The sequence below is a fragment of the Macaca mulatta genome, chromosome X (assembly GCF_049350105.2).
Source record: "Macaca mulatta isolate MMU2019108-1 chromosome X, T2T-MMU8v2.0, whole genome shotgun sequence".
Taxonomy (NCBI): Eukaryota; Metazoa; Chordata; class Mammalia; order Primates; family Cercopithecidae; genus Macaca; species Macaca mulatta.
In genome coordinates, this window is record NC_133426.1 from 94,842,983 (window position 1) to 94,864,860 (window position 21,878).

The 21,878-nt window shown below is 40.4% G+C and overlaps 1 pseudogene; it reads left to right on the forward strand.

Moving 5' to 3' along the window:
• The first annotated feature begins 6,322 nt into the window (after positions 1 to 6,322).
• On the forward strand, positions 6,323 to 12,272 carry LOC144338529 (uncharacterized; annotated as a pseudogene).
• Positions 12,273 to 21,878: the final 9,606 nt, after the last annotated feature.

A 21,878-nucleotide genomic window follows, 5' to 3' on the forward strand; every position in this document is an offset into this window, starting at 1 on the left:
GTAAATTAGCAAAACAACTCTAACTGAGCTTTTACTATGAGGAACTTCAAATTACTTTATCTCTGAGAAATAACATTACAAGTGAAATTTGATGTGTATTGTGTTTATGAAATTTTTTCGTAAATTCTCGTACAATTAAATATTGTATTTATTCTAATATATTTAGGTATTATTGAGTAACAGAAAATAATGAAGTTTAGAATTTGAAGTTTCCTTTTACTTTCTTTCTTTTTTTTTTTTTTTTTGAGATGAGTGCCACTCAATGTCCCTGGCTGGAGTGAGATGGTACGATCTTGACTCACTGCAGCCTCTGCCTCCTGGGTTCAAGTGATTCTCCTGCCTCAGTCTCCTGAGTAGCTGGGCCTACAAGCACATGTCACCACCCAACTAATTTTTGTATTGTTAGTAGAGACAGGGTTTCACCATGTTGGCCAGGCTGGTCTCAAACTCCTGACCTTAGGGGATCTGCCCACCTGGGCCTCCCAAACTGCTAGGATTACAGGCGTGAGCCACCGCACCTGGCCTGAAGTTTTCATTACAAAATAAAATATATTTCAAATACTAAACTTGACAGAAGGTTTTACTTTTAAAAATAAACTTAAAATACAGAATACAATATATAAACACTAAGAAATTCAACGTTTTCTTGCAAACAGAACATGAGAAAAACTAAGATGTATTTTGAAAAGGCAACTTTTACTTGTATGTTACTAAGATTGGATCTTGTTTTAACTCCTAATTCCTCCTGACATATGTGATTGTTAAATAAATTATAAAAATTATTCATTATTTGCATGGGAGTGGGATAGGGAAAAACATCACTCAATAATAAAATAATTTTTGGCTCCCAAGAGTTCAGAGTAAGCGGAGGTTTATGCTTTGGAAGATTTTATTTTATTCTATATGAAATAAGACATTTGAATAGAAAATTGATAATCATACATTTATTGGCTGGACCACTGGATAAGTTTGACAACTTTTGATCAAAACTAATTAAAATGAAAACCAGTGATGCACATATTGTGGAACAACTTTCCCTAGATGAATAGGGAGCTACTTAAAAACACAGTTCATTAACTTTACTGCTGATCCCATTGAGTACTGAAAGAAAAAATGTATGATGTGTCTGTTACTCTCTTCCTTTGCTATGAAGCTCATGAGCTGCCCACCTGTTTACTAGAAGAATACAATTAATACGAAAGAAAGTGTTTCATTTTAGATGTACGGAAAGCATATCATATATTTAAAATATAACCTTCACATATGTAGGTTCCTACATATAAATATGCACATATGTATAAAACATATAAGGGGATTACATATTTCTATATATATTATATAGGAAGGAATAAAATTCCTGAGAAAAAGTAAGCTTGATCTAAAAGAAATAAGAAAAGTTAAGGATTCTACAAAGAAGTACCATCTATGCTGTATTCAGGTTATTGGTAACTTCATTAACTGTATATTTCATAAAAACTTTACAGACTAAATAGATTAGAGGTTTAGTGTTTAATCATTAAAAAAAAACTTTTTAGGTTTCTTAGTGTTTTTTGTTTTTATGGAGGGTGAACTATATTGCATTTTTGTCATGCATTCAAACACTTTAGCCTTTTTTTTTTTTTTTTTTTTTTTTTTTTTTTTTTTTGAGACGGAGTCTTGCTCTGTCACCCAAACTGGAGTGCAGTGGTGCGATCTCGGCTCACTGCAAGCTCCGCCTCTCAGGTTCAAGCGATTCTCCTGCCTCAGCCTCCTGAGGAACTGGGAATACAGGCACCCGCCACCACTCCGGGCTAATTTTTTGTATTTTTAGTAGAGACGGGGTTTTACCATGTCAGCCAGGATGGTCTAGATCTCCTGACCTCGTGATCTGCCTGCCTCAGACTCCCAAAGTGCTGAGATTACAGGCGTGAGCCACTGCGCCTGGCCGCTTTAGGCATTATTAATAGGAAAAAAAAAAAAAAAAGTAGAAGATTGGTCCAGCAATTGCTGTTCATATGCTATAACAAAATATAATGCATTTGTAATGTAAAGATGTCCTGCGTAAGCTTTGTATGTGAGGATTAAGTATTTTAAAACTAAACATTCAAACTAGAAAAGTAAAATCCAAGAGTTTCTCAAGAGTTGTTGAAATAATCTGATAAAACTCACTAAAATATAATAACACTTGCTGAATCTGAAGCACAAGCAGGTCAAGTAATTTATGTTTGACTACAAGCTATATTGGGAAGAAATACATGCTAATTTTTAGTTGAGCGTTGTTTGCTTTCACGCACTTATGTGTGAGAACGGCCTTCACAGAGCTTCATGTGGAAGTTAACAGGGAGATGAAAAGGAAATTCTGCCCCCCAAAAACTCTAGTAAGAATAGTGATTACACTGAGATTGAAATCATTTTTCCATTTAGTTTACAGAAACTTATAATTAAGCTACATTCTGACTACATATATTCATATATTTATCTAGACTACCACATTCTTATTATGAAATCAAATTATAGAAACATCTGTGAATTGCGGTGAATTATAAACATCCCCAATTATCACAACTGCTGTATATAAGTAACCCTAATTTTAGACTAAGAAAAATTCAAATCAGTATGAGTAACCAGCAGAGTAACAATTGAGGAAATGCTTTGCCCAAAACATAGAGCCAAAGGTCATTTTATCAATAGAGTGATTTCCAGATAGAATTGCGCTAGGATAATTAAGAGTACACGCAATTGTGCAAATGCATTCTATGGGGTCTTAGCATGATCAAAGCTTCTCTCAAACTGTTACACGAATCCTAAGTATCTCACATTATTCTCTGTATACGGTGATTCCATCCTCGAGAAACCAAGGAACAGTAGTATCTTAATGATAAATAAAACTCCATACAGATACACGTTACTTTTTTTTTTTTTTTTTTTTTTTTTTTTGAGATGGAGTCTCGCTTGTCGCCCAGGCTGGAGGGCAGTGGCGCGATCTCGGTTCATTGCAAGCTCCGCCCGCCTCCCAGGTTCACACCATTCTCCTGCCTTAGCCTCCTGAGTTGCTAGGACTACAGGCACCTGCCACCACAACCGGCTAATTTTTTGTATTTTTAGTGGAGACTGGGTTTCACTGTGTTAGCCAGGATGGTCTCGATCTCCTGACCTCATGATCTGCCCACCTCAGCCTCCCAAAGTGCTGGGATGACAAGCGTGAGCCACCGCGCCCGGCAGACAGATGTTACTAATGAAATGCCTTATCAAGTTTCTGACTTCTGGGGTGGCATAGAGAGAGCTAGAAGGAACATGACACAATCCCTTAAAATACAAAGTAGAATAATTTCAAATTAAATACTGTTTTTTCAAATACATTGGAAAGCTAGGGTTGCAGAATAAAGAACTGAGCCTACATCTGATGAAGGAGAGTGCCTGTTGGGAAGGAGAAATGGTGAACAAATATGCACTTCCATAGGTGTAACAAGACACATATAAGAAGACTCAGATAGAATGGCTGGTGTGGTGAAATGAATGGTGGACTCCCCACCAAATATGCCTACATGCTAACTCCTAGAATGTGTGAATATAAATTTACTTGGAGAAAGAGTCTTTGCCGATGTTTTTAAGTATCACGAGATGACCTCAACTTGTATTATCATGGTGGCGCTTAATCTAATGGCACGTGTCATTATAAGAGACACCTAGATAAACACAGAAAAAAAGCCGAAGGACATGTGAAGAAGGAACCAGAGATTGGAGTTACATGCTTACAGGCTAAGGAAGGCCTAGAGCCTTCAGAAGCTGAAAGAGGAAATGAAGAATTTTCCCTACAGGCTTTGCAGGGACCATGGCCCTGTCAATAACTTGATTTTAGACTCCAAAACTGTAAGAGAACAAATTTGATATTTGTAGCCACCTAGTTTGTGATAATTTATTATAGCAGGCTCAGAAAACTAATACAGATTTTGGCACTTGAAGTCAGATGCTGCTGTAACATATCTACAAATGCTAAAGTGGCTTGAAAATTGGGTAATGTGTAGAGGGTGGAAGAATTTTGAGAGGTATAAGAAAAATCCCGGATCGCCTAATGAGACTATTGATAGAAATATAAGCTTGCAAGGCACTGCTGGAGAAGGCCCATGAGAAAATGAGGAGCATGGTAGAGAAAGCTCATAGAGAATACATATATAATCATAAACAAAAAGTTGGTAGAAATAGGAATGCTAAAGATATTTCTAGTGAGAGTTTATAAGGAAATGAGGAAGATGGTATTAGAAATTGTAGGAAAGTCACTCTTTATTATAAAGAGACAGAAAAATTATCTGGATTGTGTTCTTCTGTTAAATGGAACACAGTACTTGTAAGCAATGACCATGGATATTTAGCTGAGGAGATTTCAGGCATAGTCTTGAAGATACACCATGCTTTCTCCTTGGTGCTTCCAGCAAAATGTGGTAAGAAAGAGATAAATTGAAGAAAAAACTGTTATGCTACAAGGAACATAAACTTGATAATTCAAAAGATTATCGGCTTATCAGAATTGTAAATGATGCTAAAATTATAAAATTCACTTTTGGGAAAGCATGCTCTGGAGAGAAAACCAAAACTAATGCTGAGTAGATTCGATTTGTTAATCTTAGATCCATTTAACCATCTTAGAAGCTAGTAATAGAGATGAAGCTATCCAGGAAAGTTGTGTGGAAAACCCTCTTGTCTAATGGCACAGAACCTCATGACATAAATCAGAAGATGCACAGGTTTTTAAGAATGTTGTATCAGCAGAAGCATTGTCAACTTTAACAGGACGGAGATAGGGCAAAATGAGAGTAAGCTGGAGGCATTGACAAGAAGGCAGAAGTAGATTGTGCCACTGTGGGTGCAGAGGCCCAGGCTGATCGAATTGGCATGGGAGTAGATTTAAAAAATGTCAGAAGCCAAAAGAACCACAGCACGCCATTCAGAGATGTGGAGCCATTGGTTTCACTGTGAACTGAAATGACAGAGTATCCACTCACAAAAGATTATTCTCAGGCCTTGAAACCTAATAAAGTTTGTCCTGCTGAATATAAAATTTGATTGGGACAAATGGCCTCTTTGCTTTCTTCCAATGTCTTCCTTTTGGAATGTGAATATGTATTCTCTGCCTGTCCCACCATTGTTTGGGGGAAAGATATAACTTATATTTTAGTATCACCAGTGGAGAAAAAATTTGCCCCAGGATGTATCATATGCAGAGCTTCATCCATACCTGATTGAGATTATTTACATGATAAGATTTGGGACTTTCAAACTGTTGTTATTTAGATGAGATTTTAGATTTAAAGTTGATGTCCTAACAGGTTAAGACGTTAGAGAATTTGGAATGTGGTGAATGTATTTTGCATGTGGGAGAGACATAAACTTTGGAGGCCAGAGAGCAGATTGTAGTAATTTGAATTATGAACCCAGTAAGATATGTCTATATCTTGACCATACAAACCTGTAAATGTGACTTTATTTGGGACAAAGGTCTTTGCAAATGTAATTGAGTTAAGGACACAGGGAGATCAGGGAGACAGAGGAAAAAGCTATATGAAGAAAAAAAGCATACACTGGAGTAACATAGTCTCAAAGAAATACCTGGACTCACCAGAATCTGGAAGAGACAAGGGAAGATTCTCCCCTAGAGCCTTTGTAAGGAGCATGGCAGTATGAACACCAGATATTTTTACTTCTGGCCTACCTCCAGCACTCTACCACCTTGTAGCAGGCCTAGGAAAACAGTACAGTTGATAAACTGTTAAAGGTTAGCTAGTGCTTGCTGGTGGGACAGTGTGAAAATTCTGGAGGTATGATAGTTAATTTTATATCAATATGGCTAGGCCATAATACCAAGATATTTAGTCAAACATTGGTCTGCATGTTGCTGTGAAGATATTTTGTAGAAAAAATTAATATTTAAATCAGCAAACTTTTAAGCAGATCACCTTTTGCAGTGTAAGTGAGCCACATCCTATCACTTGAAGGCCTTACAAAAAAAAAAAAAAAAAAAAGACTGACTCTTCTAAGAAAGAGAAAATTCTGTCTATAGATCTCTTTCAGATTTTAACTGAAATGTCAACTCCTTCCTCGGTCTCCAGATTGCTGGCTTACACTGCCAATTTTGGGCTTGCCAGACTCCACAACTGCATGAGCCATTTCCTTAAAATGAATCTCTCTATATTCACATACACGCCCTATCGTTTCTGTTTCTCTGGAGAACACTGTGTGATACAGGTGGTCATGTACACTTTGAGGAGCATGCATCATTTTCAATGCTCTTTTTCTTTTAACTAACCTACCAAGTGTTCACAGAAACCATGAGAAAGAGTCCGAGGAAATGTCTATTGTTTTGGAAATCTGTGAAAGAACAGAAAAGATACCAAGAAACTCTGGAAGGTTCCTTCCTCTCTATCAATACTATGGAAAAATAAATTCTTATTCTGTGGGGAACAGGACAACACTGCTGGTCTTATTGCATTTGAAAACATTCATTGCCACTAGAAGGTAATATGGTAGGGCACTGAGGAAGACCCTAGTGTCAGGTCTCTGAGCCCAAGCTAAGCCATCGTATCCCCAGTGACCTGCACTTATAAGTCCAGATGGCCCGAAGCAAGGGAAGAATCACAAAAGAAGTGAAAATGGCCAGTTCCTGCCTTAACTGATGACATTCCACCACAAAAGAAGTGAAAATGGTCGGTCCTTGCCTTAACTGATGACATTACCTTGTGAAATTCCTTCTCCTGGCTTACCGTGGCTCAAAAGCTCCCGGACTGAGCACCTTGTGACCCCCACCCCTGCCCGCCAGCAAACAACCCCCTTTGACTGTAATTTTCCACTACCCACCCAAATTCTATAAAACAGCCCCACCCCTATCTCCCCTCACAGGACCTCCACCCCTCCCTTCTCTTTTTGGACTCAGCCCACCTGCACCCAGGTGATTAAAAAGCTTTATTGCTGACACAAAGCCTGTTTGGTGGTCTCTTCACATGGATGCAGATGAAATTTGGTGCCGTGACTAGGATCGGGGGACCTCCTTTGGAGATCAATCCCCTGTCCTCCTGCTCTTTACTCCGTGAGAAAGATCCACCTATGACCTCGGGTCCTCAGACCGACCAGCCCAAGGAACATCTCACCAATTTTAAATCGGGTAAGTTGCCTCTTTTTACTCTCATCTCTAACCTCTGTCACTATCCCTCAGCCTCTTTCTCCTTTCAATCTTGGTGCCATCTTTCAATCTCTCCCTTCTTTTAATTTCAGTTCCTTTCCTTTTCTGGTAGAGACAGGAGACGCGTTTTATCCATGAACTCAAAACTCTGGTGCCGGTCACGGACTTGGGAAGACAGTCTTTCCTTGGTGTTTAATCATGTGGAGACGCCTGCTTGATTATTCACCCACATTTCAGAGGTGTCTGATCATGTGGGGATGCCTGCCTTGGTCCTTCACCCTTAGCGGCAAGCACCGCTTTTCTGGGCGGCAAGCATCTCCCACCCCTTCTCTCAGTATCTCTACCCCTTTTCCACTTTCCTGGGGGGCAATCACCCCCCACCCCTTCTCTCCGTGTCTCTACCCTCTCTTTTCTCTGGACTTGCCTCGTTCACTATAGGCAACTTTCCACCCTCCATTCCTTCTTCTTCTCCCTTAGCCTATGTTCTCAAGAACTTAAAACCTCTTCAACTCTAACCTGACCTAAAGTCTAAGCATTTTATTTTCTTCTACAACACGGCTTGACCCCAGTACAAACTTGACAGTGGTTCCAAACAGCCAGAAAATGGCACTTTCAATTTTTCCATCCTACAAGATCTAGATAATTCTTGTCATAACATGGCCAAACGGTCTGAGGTTCCTGACGTCCAGGCATTCTTTTGCACATCAGTCCCTCCCTAGTCTCTGTTCCCAATGCAACTTGTCCCAAATCCTGCTTCTTTCCCTCCTGCCTGTCCCCTCAGTCCCAACCCCAAGCATCACTGAGTCTTTCCAATCTTCCTTTTCTACACACTCATCTGACCTCTCCCCTCCTCCCCAGGCTGCTCCTCGCCAGGCTGAGCCAGGTCCCAGTTCTTCCTCAGCCTCTGCTCCTCCACCCTGTAACTGTTTTATCACCTCCCCTCCTCACACCCAGTCCGGCTTACAGTTTCATTCCACGACTAGCCCGCCACCATCTGCCCAGCAATTTCCTCTTAAAAAGGTGGCTGGAGGTAAAGGCATAGTCAAGGTTAATGCTCCTTTTTCTTTATCCAACCTCTCCCAAATCAGTTAGCATTAAGGCTCTTTTTCATGAAATATAAAAACCCAGCCCAGTCCATGGCCCGTTTGGCAACAACCCTTAGACGCTTTACCGCCCTACACCCATAGGGGCCAGAAGGCTGTCTTATTCTCAACATGCATTTTATTACCCAATCCACTCCCAACATTAAATAAAGCTCCAAAAATTAAATTCCAGCCCTCAAACCCCGCAAGAGGACTTAATTAACCTTGCCTTCAAGGTGTATAATAATAGAGTTGAGGCAGCCAAATAGCAACGTATTTCTGAGTTGCAATTCCTTGCCTCCACTGTGAGACAAACCCCAGTCACATCTCCAGCACACAAGAACTCCAAACACCTGAACCACAGCTGCCAGGGGTTCCTCCAGAACCTCCTCCCCTAGGAGCTTATTCCAAGTGCCAGAAATCTGACCACTGGGCCAAGGAATGCCTGCAGTCCAGAATTACTCCTAAGCCATGTCCCATCTGTGTGGGACCCCACTAAAAATCAGACTGTTGAGTTCACCTGGCAGCCACTCCCAGAGCTCCTGGAACTCTGGCCCAAGGTCGTCTGACTGACTCCTTCCCAGATCTTCTCAGCTTAGTGGCTGAAGACTGACGCTGCCCGATCTCCTTGGAAGCCCCCTAGACCATCACGGATGCCGAGCTTCAGGTAACTCTCACAGTGGAGGGTAAGTCTGACCCCTTCTTAATCAATACGGAGGCTACCCACTCCACATTACCTTCTTTTCAAGGGCCTGTTTCCTTTGACTCCATAACGGTTGTGGGTATTGACGGCCGGGCTTCTAAACCTCTTAAAACTCCCCAACTTTGGTGCCAACTTGGACAATATTATTTTATGCATTCCTTTTTAGTTATCCCACCTGCCCAGTTCCCTTATTAGGCCAAGATATTTTAACTAAATTATCTGCTTCCCTGACTATTCCTAGGTTACAGCCACACCTCATTGTCACCCTTTTCCCCAGTTCAAAACCTCCTTCGAATCCTCCCCTTGTATCTCCCCACCTTAATCCACAAGTATAGGACACTTCTACTCCCTCCTTGGTGACAGATGATGCACCCCTTATCATCCCATTAAAACCTAATCACCCTTACCCAATGCCAATATCCCATCCCACAGCACACTTTAAAAGGATTAAAGCCTGTTATCACTCACCTGTTACAGCATGACCTTTTGTTTTTATTTTATTTTTTATTTTTTGAGATGGAGTCTTGCTCTGTCACCCAGGCTGAAGTGCAGTGGTGCGATCTCGGCTCACTGCAAGCTCCGCTTCCCGGGTTCACACCATTCTCCTGCCTCAGCCTCCCGAGTAGCTGGGACTACAGGCACCTGCCACCACTCATGGCTAATTTTTCGTATTTTTAGTAGAGACAGGGTTTCACTGTGTTAGCCAGGATGGTCTCGATCTCCTGACCTCATGACCCGCCCGCCTTGGCCTCCCAAAGTGCTTAGATTACAGGCATGAGCCACTGAGTCCGGCCTACAGCATGGCCTTTTAAAGCCTACAAATTCTCCTTACAATTCCCCCACTTTACCTGTTCAAAAACCAGACAAGTCTTACAGGTTACTTCAGGATCTGCACCTTATCAGCCAAATTGTCTTGCCTATCCACCCCGTGGTGCCAAAGCCATATACTCTCCTATCCGCAATACCTCCCTCCACAACCCCTCCACAACCCATTATTCTGTTCTGGACAAACCTAGCTGACCCCATAAATCCTAAATCCTTTCCCCACTCCTCTTTCCGTTCCTTAAAAACAGCCCTAAAAGCTGCTCCCACACTAGCTCTGCCTAACTTATCCCAACCTTTTTCATTACACACAGCCAAAGTACAGGGCTGTGTGGTTGAAATTCTTACACAGGGACCAGGACCGCGCCCTGTGGCCTTTTTATCCAAACAACTTGACCTTACTGTTTTAGCCTAGCCCTCATGTCTGCATGCAGCAGCTGCTGCTGTTTTAATACTTTTAGAGTCCCTCAAAATCACAAACTATGTTCAACTCGCTCTCTACAGTTCTCATAACTTCTAAAATCTATTTTCTTCCTCACACCTGACACATATACTTTCTGCCCTCCGGCTCCTTCAGCTATACTCTCTCTTTGTTGAGTCTCCCACAATTACCATTTTTCCTGACCCGGACTTCAATCCGGCCTTCCACATTATTCCTGATACCACACCTGACCTCCATGAGTATCCATCTGACATTCACTCCATTTCCCCATATCTCCTTCTTTCCTATTCCTCACCCTGATCACACTTGGCTTATTGATGGCAGTTCCACCAGGCCTAATCGCCACTCACCAGCAAAGTCAGGCTATGCTATAGTATCTTCCACACCTATCATTGAGGCTACCCTACCGCTCTGCCCCGCTCCACTACGTCTTAGCAAGCCAAACGCATCGCCTTAACTTGAGCCCTCACTCTTGCAAAGGAACTACATGTCAATATTTATACTGACTCTAAATATGCCTTCCATATCCTGCACCACCATGCTGTTATATGAACTGAAAGAGGTTTCCTCACTACACAAAAGTCCTCCATCATTAATGCCTCTTTAATAAAACCTCTTTTCAAGGCTGCTTTACTTCCAAAGGAAGCTGGAGTCATTCACTGCAAGGGCCATCAAAAGGCATCATATCTCATTGCTCTAGGCAACACTTATGCTGATAAGGTGGCTAAAGAACAGCTAGGGTTCTAACTTCTGCCCCTCATGGCCAGTTTTTCTCCTTCTCACCAGTCACTCCAACCTACTCCCCTGCTGAAACTTCCACGTATCAATCTCTTCCCATACAAGGCAAATGGTTCTTAGTCCAAGGAAAATATCTCCTTTCAGCCTCACAGGCCCATTCTATTCTGTCATCATTTCATAACCTCTTCCATGTAGGTTACAAGCCGCTAGCCCGTCTCTTAGAACCTCTCATTTCCTTTCAATTGTGGAAGTCTATTCTTAAGGAAATCACTTCTCAAGTTCTATCTGCTATTCTACTACCCCTCAGGGATTGTTCAGGCCCCCTCCCTTCCCTACACATCAAGCTCGGGGATTTCACCCCTGCCTAGGACTGGCAAATTGACTTTACTCACATGCTCCAAGTCAGGAAACTAAAATACCTCTTGGTCTGGGTAGACACTTTCACTGGATGGGTAGAGGCCTTTCCCACAGGGTCTGAGAAGGTCACCATGGTCATTTCTACCCTTCTGACAGACATAATTCCTCAGTTTGGCCTTCCCACCTCTATACAGTCCAATAACACACCAGCCTTTACTAGTCAAATCACCCAAGAAGTTTCTCAGGCTCTTGGTATTCAGTGGAACCTTCATATCTCTTACCATCCTCAATCTTCAGGAAAGGTAGAATGGACTAATGGTCTTTTAAAGACACATCCCACCAACCTCAGCCTCCAACTTAAAAAGGATTGGACAGTAATTTTACCTCTTGCCCTTCTCAGAATTAGAGCCTATCCTCAAGATGCTACAGGGTACAGTCAATTTGAACTTGTATACGGACGTACTTTCTTGCTTGGCCCCAACCTCATCCCAGATGCCAATTCTCTAGGCAACTAACTTCCAGTCCTCCAGCAGGCTAGACAGGAAATTTGCCAGGTTGCTAATCTTCTCTTGCCTGCTCCAGATTCTCAGCCATATGAAGACACCCCAGCTGGACGATCAGTTCTTGTTAAGAATCTGACCCCTCAAACTCTACAACCTCAATGGACCAGACCCTACTTAGTCATCTGTAGTACTCCAACTGCTGTCTGCCTGCAGGATCCTCCCCACTGGATTCACCATTCCAGAATAAAGCTGTGTCCATCAGACAGCCAGCCTAATCTCTCCTCTTCCTCCTGGAAGTCACCAGTACTCTCCCCTATTTCCCTTAAACTCACTCGCATTTCTGAAGAACAGTAATAATCCTTATGACCCTAATATATCCCTTCATTCTATTAGGTCTGTTGGTCCTTACCCTACTTTTTGCAACAGGGCTTTACACAGTCACCCCCCACTACTTGGACTGAGCCCCAAAAACTAGTTATCCCTACTATCTTCTGTCTAGTCATACTCTTATTCATCGTTCTCAACAACTCATAAATGCCCTACTCTTGTTTACACTGCTGGTTTACACTGTTTTTCCAAGCCATCACAGCTGATACCTCCTGGTGCTATCCCCAAGCCGCCACTCTTAACTCCCTCTTAGAGTGGATAGATGATCTTTGCTGACAGGGCACCCTCCAATACTTTCACCCTGATGAAGTTCTATTCTTTACTTTTATACTCACTCTTATTCTCATTCCATTCTTATGCCACCCTCTACTTCTCCCCAGCTCTCTCCAACACACGATCAATCTTACTCACTCTCTCCTAGCCGTTTCTAATCCCTTCTTAGCAAACAATTGCTGGCTTTGCATTTCCCTTTCTTCCAGCGCCTACACAGCTGTCCCTGCCCTACATACAGACTGGGCAACATCTCCTGTCTCCCTACATTTCCGAACTTCCTTTAACAGCCCTCACCTTTACCCTCCTGAAGAACTTCTTTACTTTCTAGACAGGTTCAGCAAGACCTCCCCAGACATTTCACATCAGCACGCTGCCGCCCTCCTCCATACTTACTTAAAAAACCTTTCTCCTTATATCAACTCTACTCCCCCCATATTTTGGACCCCTCACAACACAAACTACTATTCCTGTGGCTGCTCCTTTATGTATCTCTCAGAAAAGATCCACTGGAATTCCCTGGGTAACCTTTCACCTTCTCGATGTTCCTTCACTCCTCATCTCCAAAGCCCAACTATACACATCACTGAAACAATTGGAGCCTTCCAGCTCCGTATCACAGATAAGCCCTCTATCAATACTGGTGAACTTAAAAGCATTAGTAGTAATTATTGCTTAGGAAGACACCTACCCTGTATTTCACTCCATCCTTGGCTACCTTCCCCTTGCTCGTCAGACTCTCCTCCCAGGCCCTCTTCTTGTTTACTTATACCCAGCCCCATAAATAATAGTGAAAGGTTGCTCGTAGATACTCAACATTTTCTCATACACCATGAAAATGGAACCTCCCCCTGTACGCAGTTACCCCATCAGTCCCCATTACAACCTCTGATGGCTGCCACCCTAGCTGGATCCCTAGGAGTTTGGGTACAAACACCCCTTTCAGCACTCCTTCTCATCTTTTTACTTTGCATCTCCACTTTTGCCTCGCACAAGGTCTCTTCTTCCTCTGTGGATCCTCTACCTACATGTGTCTACCTGTTAATTGGTCAGGCACATGCACACTAGTTTTCCTTACTCCCAAAATTCAATATGCAAATGGGACCGAAGAGCTCCCTGCTACCCTCATGACACCGACATGACAAAGAAGAATTATTCCACTAATTCCCTTGCTTGTTGGTTTGGGACTTTCTGCCTCCACTATTGCTCTCAGTACTGGAATAGCAGGCATTTCTACCTCTGTCATGACCTTCCATAGCCTCTCTAATGACTTCTCTGCTAGCATCACAGACATATTACAAACGTTATCAGTCCTCCAGGCCCAACTTGACTCCTTAGCTGCAGTTGTCCTCCAAAACCGCCAAGGCCTTGACTTCCTCACTGCTGAAAAAGGAGGACTCTGTATAGTTTTAAACGAAGATTGTTGTTTTTACCTAAATCAATCTGGCCTGGTGTATGACAACATAAAAAAAAACTTAAGGATAGAGCCCCAAAACTTGCCAACCAAGCAAGTAATTATGCGGAACCTCCTTGGACACTCTTTAATTGGATGTCCTGGGTCCTCCCAATTCTTAGTCCTTTAAAACCTATTTTTCTCCTTTCTTTTATTCAGACCTTGTATCTTCCATTTAGTTTCTCAATTCATCCAAAACCATATCCAGGCCATCACTAATTATTCTATATGACAAATGCTCCTTCTGACAACCCAACAATATCACCCCTTACCACAAAATCCTCCTTCAACTTGACCTCTCCCACTCTAGGTTCCCATGCTGTCCCTAATGCTGCTAGAAGCAGTCCTGAGAAACACTGCCCATTATCTCTCCATGCCACCCCCCAAAAAATTTTCGCTGCCCCAACACTTCAATGCTATTTTATGTTATTTTTCTTATTAATATAAGAAGGCAGGAATGCCAGGCCTCTGAGCCCAAGCTAAACCATCTTGTCCCCTATGACCTGCACCTACACGTCCAGATGGCCCAAAGCAAGTGAAGAATCACAAAAGAAGTGAAAATGGCCGGTTCCTGCCTTAACTGATGACATTCCACCACAAAAGAAGTGAAAATGGCCAGTCTCTGCCTTAACTGATGACATTACTTTGTGAAATTCCTTCTCCTGGCTCATCCTGGCTCAAAACCTCCCCCACTGAGCACCTTGTGACCCCCTGCCCCTGCCCTCCAGAGAACAACCCCCTTTGACTGTAATTTTCCACTACCCACCCAAATCTTATAAAATGGCCCCAACCCTATCTCCCTTCACTGACTCTCTTTTTGGATTCAGCCTGCCTGCACTCAGGTTATTAAAAAGGTTTATTTCTCACACAAAGACTATTTGGTGGTCTCTTCACACAGACGCAAGTGAAACTTAGTTTTTGGGAAAAGAAAGAATTACACTGCAAGGTTCCAAGGTCACAGCTGCAATCATAGAGGAGAAGAGGAACCAACAAGTTTACTATATTAGTTCTCCATGGATACTGTAACAAATCACCATGAACTTTGTGACCTAAAATAATATACTGTGACTTAAAATAATATATATTCGTTGTTTTGTGATGCTTTTAAGGCCCAGGAAAGGCCTGGGCAATACTCTTGGTGGGCTTTTGCTACATCCCAGCCTTTGTATAAGGGCACTGGCTTTTAATATTTAACTTAACCACTCAGACAGTACTGAAACAGTTGTTATGGAGGCCTACGATAGTGAGACCTGGCCTGCCACAGTCACATTGCTTTTTCTTCGCTGCTTCAAATTTTCCTCTACCTCTGTCTTATCAGAGTGCTATGATTAAAGACCCATCAGGATAATTAAAAATAATTTCTCCATCTCAAGGTCTTAACTAATGACATCTGCAAAGGTCCTTTTCCACATACCACGTCCCAGCAACTGGGACCTGCTATTGATGGGGCCATTATTGGCCTACTTACAGCCACTCTTGAAAGTCAGGGACACAATTACATCTAAGACTAAACTACAATAAAAACAAAAGATGTTATACCTACATATAATCCATAACATCCTAGGAGAATTTGTAATTATTTATAATTAGTGTCATAAAAGCTCTCACAGAAATAGTGGATAATGAGAGATGATGAGTACTTTTAGTAGAGAGATTAAAAATACTAGAAATAATACAATGGACATGCTAGAAATGAAATAAACAAAAATAATAAAGATGAAGAATGCCATTAAAATGCTCAAGTAGAATCAAACAGATGAGAAAATCAGTTTTCTTTAGTAGAGTTTAGTAGAAATTGTCTAAAATGAAACATAAAGAGAAAAAAGAGTTGGGAAAGAAAGAACAGAACATCCAGAACCATAGAATAATGTCAAGTGTTCTAACATATGCATCATTGGAAACCCAGAAGAATAAAGAGTTAACATGACAGAAGAAATACATGATAAAGTAGCAATAAACATTTTGGAAAATTAAGGATACAATAAATGAATTATATATTAAATAACACAAATTCTATACCACGTTTACCAGAAATTAGAGGAGGATGGAACTTTTCCTAATGTGTTTTATGATACCAACCTTAAACTAATATCAAAGAGAGACAAAGGTATTACAAAAAAAAGAATAATATGGATGAATATTCCTCACGAGCAAAGAAGCAAACACACTCACCAAAATATTAACCATTCAAGTCTGGCTCTAAGCATATATATAATATAATGTGTCTATATTCACTTTGTTCCAGTATTATGACAATCAAAAATCAATCAATGCAATATATCATATTCATAGACCAAATAAGAAAAAATGATAAACTAAATAGATGTTTAAAAAAAAACTTTTACTGGCCAGGCACAGTGGCTCAGGCGTGTAATCCCAGCACTTTGAGAGGCCAAGGCGGGTGGATCCCCTGAGTTTGGGAGTTCGAGAACAGCCTGACCAACATGGACAATCCCCATCTCTACTAAAAATACAAAATTAGCTGGGTGTGGTGGTGCATGCCTGCAATTCCAGCTACTCGGGAGGCTGAGGCAGGAGGATTGCTTGAACCCAGGAGGCAGAGGTTGCGGCCAGCCAAGATCGGGCCATTGCACTCTACCCTGGGCAAGAAGAGTGAAACTCTGTCTCAACAACAACAACAACAACAACAACAACAAAAGTGACCATCCATTTATAAATTGAAAAATAAGTTTTAACAAACTAGGAAAAGAAGATAAATTATTTAATTTACTAGAGGACATCTAAAAAATATATAATTAATGTAATACATAATGGTGGAATATTTAATGCTTTCTCTTTAAGATTAAGAAAAAAAGGCAAGAATTGGCCGGGCGCAGTGGCTCACACCTGTAATCCCAGCACTTTGGGAGGCCGAGGCGGGTGAATCATGAGGTCAGGAGATCGAGACCATCCTCGCTGACATGGTGAAACCTCCTCTCTACCAAAAATACAAAAAATTGGCAGGGCGCCATGGCAGGCGCCTGTAGTCCCAGCCACTCTAGAGGCTGAGGCAGGAGAATGGCGTGGACCCGGGAGGCGGAGCTTGCAGTGAGCCAAGATCACGCCACTGCACTCCAGCCTGGGCGAAAGAGTGAGACTCTGTTTCAAAAAAAAAAAAAAAAAGGAAAAAGGCAGGAATGTTCTTAACTATGGATATTCTTAACTATAATGATCCACAGGATCATTATACTCGAAGCATTCAGTAGATCAATAAGGCAAGAAAAATAATGAAAAATACATATTAGGAAGAAATGCAGCTATCTATGTTCACTGAAAACAATATTATAGCCATCCTGAAAGAATATACAAAACTAATTAGCTCTTGGAACAAATTAGTGAATTTAGCAAAGTGAAAGGGCACAAGGTTTACATACAAAAATATTGTCACTTTTTTTTAACTATACTTTTGTTTCTGTTGACCATCTCCCTCCTTCACTTATCCATTTGTGAAAAATGTTATGTGGATTTATTACTTGAAGACAAGAAAACAATGTGACTACAAATGTGATTGTCTATACAATAAATAACAGACAAGCAATGACCAATCACCCCCAAACTCTGAAGAAAATTGTATGATTGGCTACTGATGATGATGCATGTGGTAGGTAGAAATTGGCCAAGATATCTATATCCTAATCATTGAAACTATGAATATATTATCTTATATGGCAAAAGGAACTTGGCAAATATGACTAAGATTAAAATCCTTGGAATGAAGAGATAATCCTGGATTATTCCAATGGACTCAATCTAGTCACATAGACCCTGAAACCAAAAATAGGCAAAACAAACAAACAAACAAAAAATCAAGAAACAAAAAAATCTCATGACTGAAAGCAGAAGAGGCATGTGATAGAATGAGAGGTTAGAAGAGAAAAATCAAAGCATGAGAAGGACTCCACCAATTATTGATGACTTTGGAGACAGAGGCAAAGGATCACAAACCAGAGACTTTGTGAGTCCTTTGGAAGTTGAGACTGACTTTCAGCCAATAGCCAACAAGGAAATCATAGTCCTACAACAGCATGGAGCTTTGCAATAATCTAAATAACTTCGGAAGGAGATTCTTCCCCATGATTTCCAGAAAGGGGCTGTGTTCCCAGTCTGGTATTTTGTATGATAGCCCTAGCAGACTAATACACATGGTATCTAAAACTCATGTATATAAAAACAATACAAAAGAGGGCTGCTTATAGTTGAAGTTTTGGTACTGTAGGTTTTTTTTGTTTCCTTCAAATGGAGACAATACGTGTATTTACATTTAAGCCTCTTAGAGGAGCTCCGGATATAAAATAAGCACCAGATAAGCATTATTTACTACTGTTGCTGTTGGGTACAGTGATCACTAACACTAAGACTCCTCATCCTACCTCTTTTTTCCTACTATTTTAACTTGGATGCAATTTACTTCATTTTCTTGATTAACTGTTCTGACTAAAAATGCCAATACTATGTTGGATACATGTGGTAAAAGCAGATAACCTTATATTTTCCTTGATCTTAGAGGAAAACCATTTGGTCTTTTATCATTGAATAAAACGTTGGTTGTAGGTTTTTCGTAAGTGGACTTCATTATATTGAGGTAGCTGCCTTCTGTTCCTAGTTTAAGTGCTTTTTAAATTATAAAGCATTGTTGATTTTTTCAAATTATTTTTCTGCATAATTTGACAAAATTTAACCTTCTTTCGTGATAATAACTCTAACCAACTTAAGAATAGAAGGAATGTACATCAACACAACAATGGCTATATATGAGAATCTCATAGCTAATATTATATTCAGTGATGAAAAATTGAAAACTTTTTCTCTAAGATCTGGGAAAAAATGCAAGGATGCTCACTCTCAGCATTTTTATTCAACATTTTATTGGAAGTCCTTGCCAGAGAAATTTAGGTAAGAGAAATAAATAAAAGGCATCCAAATAGGAAAGAGACAAGAGAAATTGTCCTGTTTTATGAAAACATGATCTTATATACAGAAAACCCTACAGATTCCATAAAAAACAATTAGAACTCACAAATAAATACAGTATATTTGCAAGAAAAAATCAACATACAGGAATTAGTAGTATTTCTATGCACTAACAATGAAGTATTCAAAAAAATCAAGAACAATTTCATTTACAATAGCTACAAAAATAAATAAAATATGTAGAAATAAATTTAACCAAGGAGGTATAAGACTTGTGTGATGAAAACTACAGAATGTTCATGGAAGATATTGAAGAAGATGCAAATAACTGGAAAGATATTAGAATTTCATGGATTGAAAGAATTAGCATTGTTATAACGCCCGTACTATGCAAAGCAATCTACAAATTCAATGCAATCTCTATTAAAATTCCAGTGTCAAATTTCAGAGAGATAGAAAACATTTTTAAAATTTATAAGGAACCACAAAAATCCTGAATAACCAAGGCAATATGGATCAAAAAGTACAAAACTGGAGACAACAATCTACCTGATTTTAAACTGTACTACAAAGCTATAGTAATTAAAAGAGCATGGTACTGGAGAAAACTAGACACATCAACCAACCAATGGACTAGAATAGAGAGTTAAGAAATGAACCTGTGCATATATATCCAGTTGGTTTTCCACAAAGGGACTGAGAATACACAATGGGAAAAGGATAGTCCCTTTAATATATGATGTTGAGGAAACTGGCTATCTACATTCAGAATAATAAAAGTGGACCCTTTTCTCACATCACATGCAAGAACTCAACGCAAAATAGATTAAAGACTTAAACGTAAAATCAGAAACTATAAAACCACTAGAGGAAAACAGGGGAAAAACTACACAACATTGGTTTGTGTAATGATTTTTTGGATTTTACCTCAAATGTTCAGGTAACAAAAGCAAGAATATATACATGTGATTACAACAAACTAAAAGTCTTCTTTACTGCAAAGAAAACAATTAGCAGTGTAAATATATTGGCAGAAAACCTTCCCTTCCTGGCCTCTGGTAATCATGAATCTACTCTCTATCTTCATGGGATTCACATTTTTAGCTCACATATATGGATGAGGACATAAAATGTTTGCTTTTTTGTGCTTGGCTTATTTCACTTAACATAATGACCTCCAGTTCCATCCACATTGCTGCAAATGACAGAAATTTTTATATGGCCAATAGGTATGTAAGAATGTTTAACATTGCTAATAGTGTGAGAATGTAAATTAAAACCACATTGAGGTATCATCTCACCTCTGTCCAAACTGCTATGATCAAAACAATGAAAGATAAGAGTTGGCAAGTATGTGGAGAAAAGGAAATCCTTGCACACTGTTGGTATGAATGTGTCATAGTCCATTTTGTGTTGCTATAAATACCTGAGACCGCAAAATACATTAAAAAATGTTTATTTGGCTTGTGATTCTGATGATTGGAAAAGATCAAGATTGGGCATCTGTATCTGGTAAGAACCTCATGCTTCTTCCACCTATGGCAAAAAAAGTGAAGGGGATTTGGCTTGTACAGAGATGACACGATGAGAGGAAACAAGAGAGAAAGTAAGGAAGTGTCATGCTCTTCTTAACAGACAGTTCTGGTAGGAATTAACTGAACGAGGACTCAATTAACCCCAAGGGAGGCCGTTAATCTATTCATAAGGAATCCATCTCCATGAGTCAAACACCTACCATTAGGCTACCTCCAATATTGGAGATTCAATTTCAACATAAGCTTTTGAGGGAACAAACATCTAAACCATAGCAGAATGTAAACAAATACAGCCAGTATGGAAAAATGAAGGTTCCTCACAAAACAAAAATTAGAATTATCATATGATACAGTAATCCTACTTCTGAGTATTTAACCAAAAGATTTGAAATCAGTTTATCAAAAAGATGCGTGCAGTTCTATATTCATTGAGGCACTAGTCACAGTAGGCAAGTTATAGATTAGGAACTAAGCAACCATCAACAGATGAATGAATATAGAATATATGATACACATACACAATGAAACACTATTCTATACGCTGTGCACATGTGCCCTAGAACTTAAAGTATAATAAAAAAATAAAAATAAGAAAAGGAAATTCTGATATTTGTGACAACATGGATAGGATTAAAAAACCACTATATAAATGAGGCACAGAAAGAAAATCACTACATATTCTTATTTATATGTAGATTGTGAAAGGAAAATATCTTTGGCCCCTTCAAGCCGGGAACTGCTCAGGGCAAATCTGCTTCCCATTCTATTGAAAGTCATCCCTCTGCTCACAGAGATAGATGCATATGCTGATTGCCTCCTTTGCAAAGTCTCATCAGGAATTCAAAAGAATGCATCCATCTGTCTCTTATCTACCAGTGACCCGGAAGCCCCCAGAGGGGAGGCCTTGCTTTGAGTTGTTACAGCCTTTCAGGACGAAACTAATGTACTTCTTACATATATTTATTGATGTCTCATGCCTCCTTAAAATGTCTAAAGCCAAGCTGTGTCTCCACCACTTTGGGAACCAAGCTGTGCCTCTGAAAGGAGCTGGGCACATTCCTCAGCCCCAGGCTCAAAACTCCCTGAGCCTAGCACAAACACATCCCATCCTCCCATCCCACCACCATATATCTCTCAAACTCCCTGAGCCCAGTACAAACACCACCTGGAAAGTCTCCGATAAGGAGACAGCCGTTCAAGGTTACTGAAAGCGCAGGAGCCAAAAGAATTTCTTTGTTCCCCTGCAACTTTCGGGCTATAAAAAGCAAACGCTCGCATTGTTCGGGGCCCTCTTGTATACTGTGTAAAGGAGGGACCAGGTTCGAACTTGTCGTAAAGATCCTTGCCGCTTGGCTTTGACTCTGGACTCTGGTGGTCTTCTTTGGGGAACAAACAGTCTGGTAATAACACCTCCACCACTTTGGGCACATGCCATCAGGACTTCCTGAGGCCGTGTCGCAAATGCGTCCTCAACCTTGGCAAAATAAACTTTGTGAATTAACTGAGACCTGCCTCAAATTTTTGG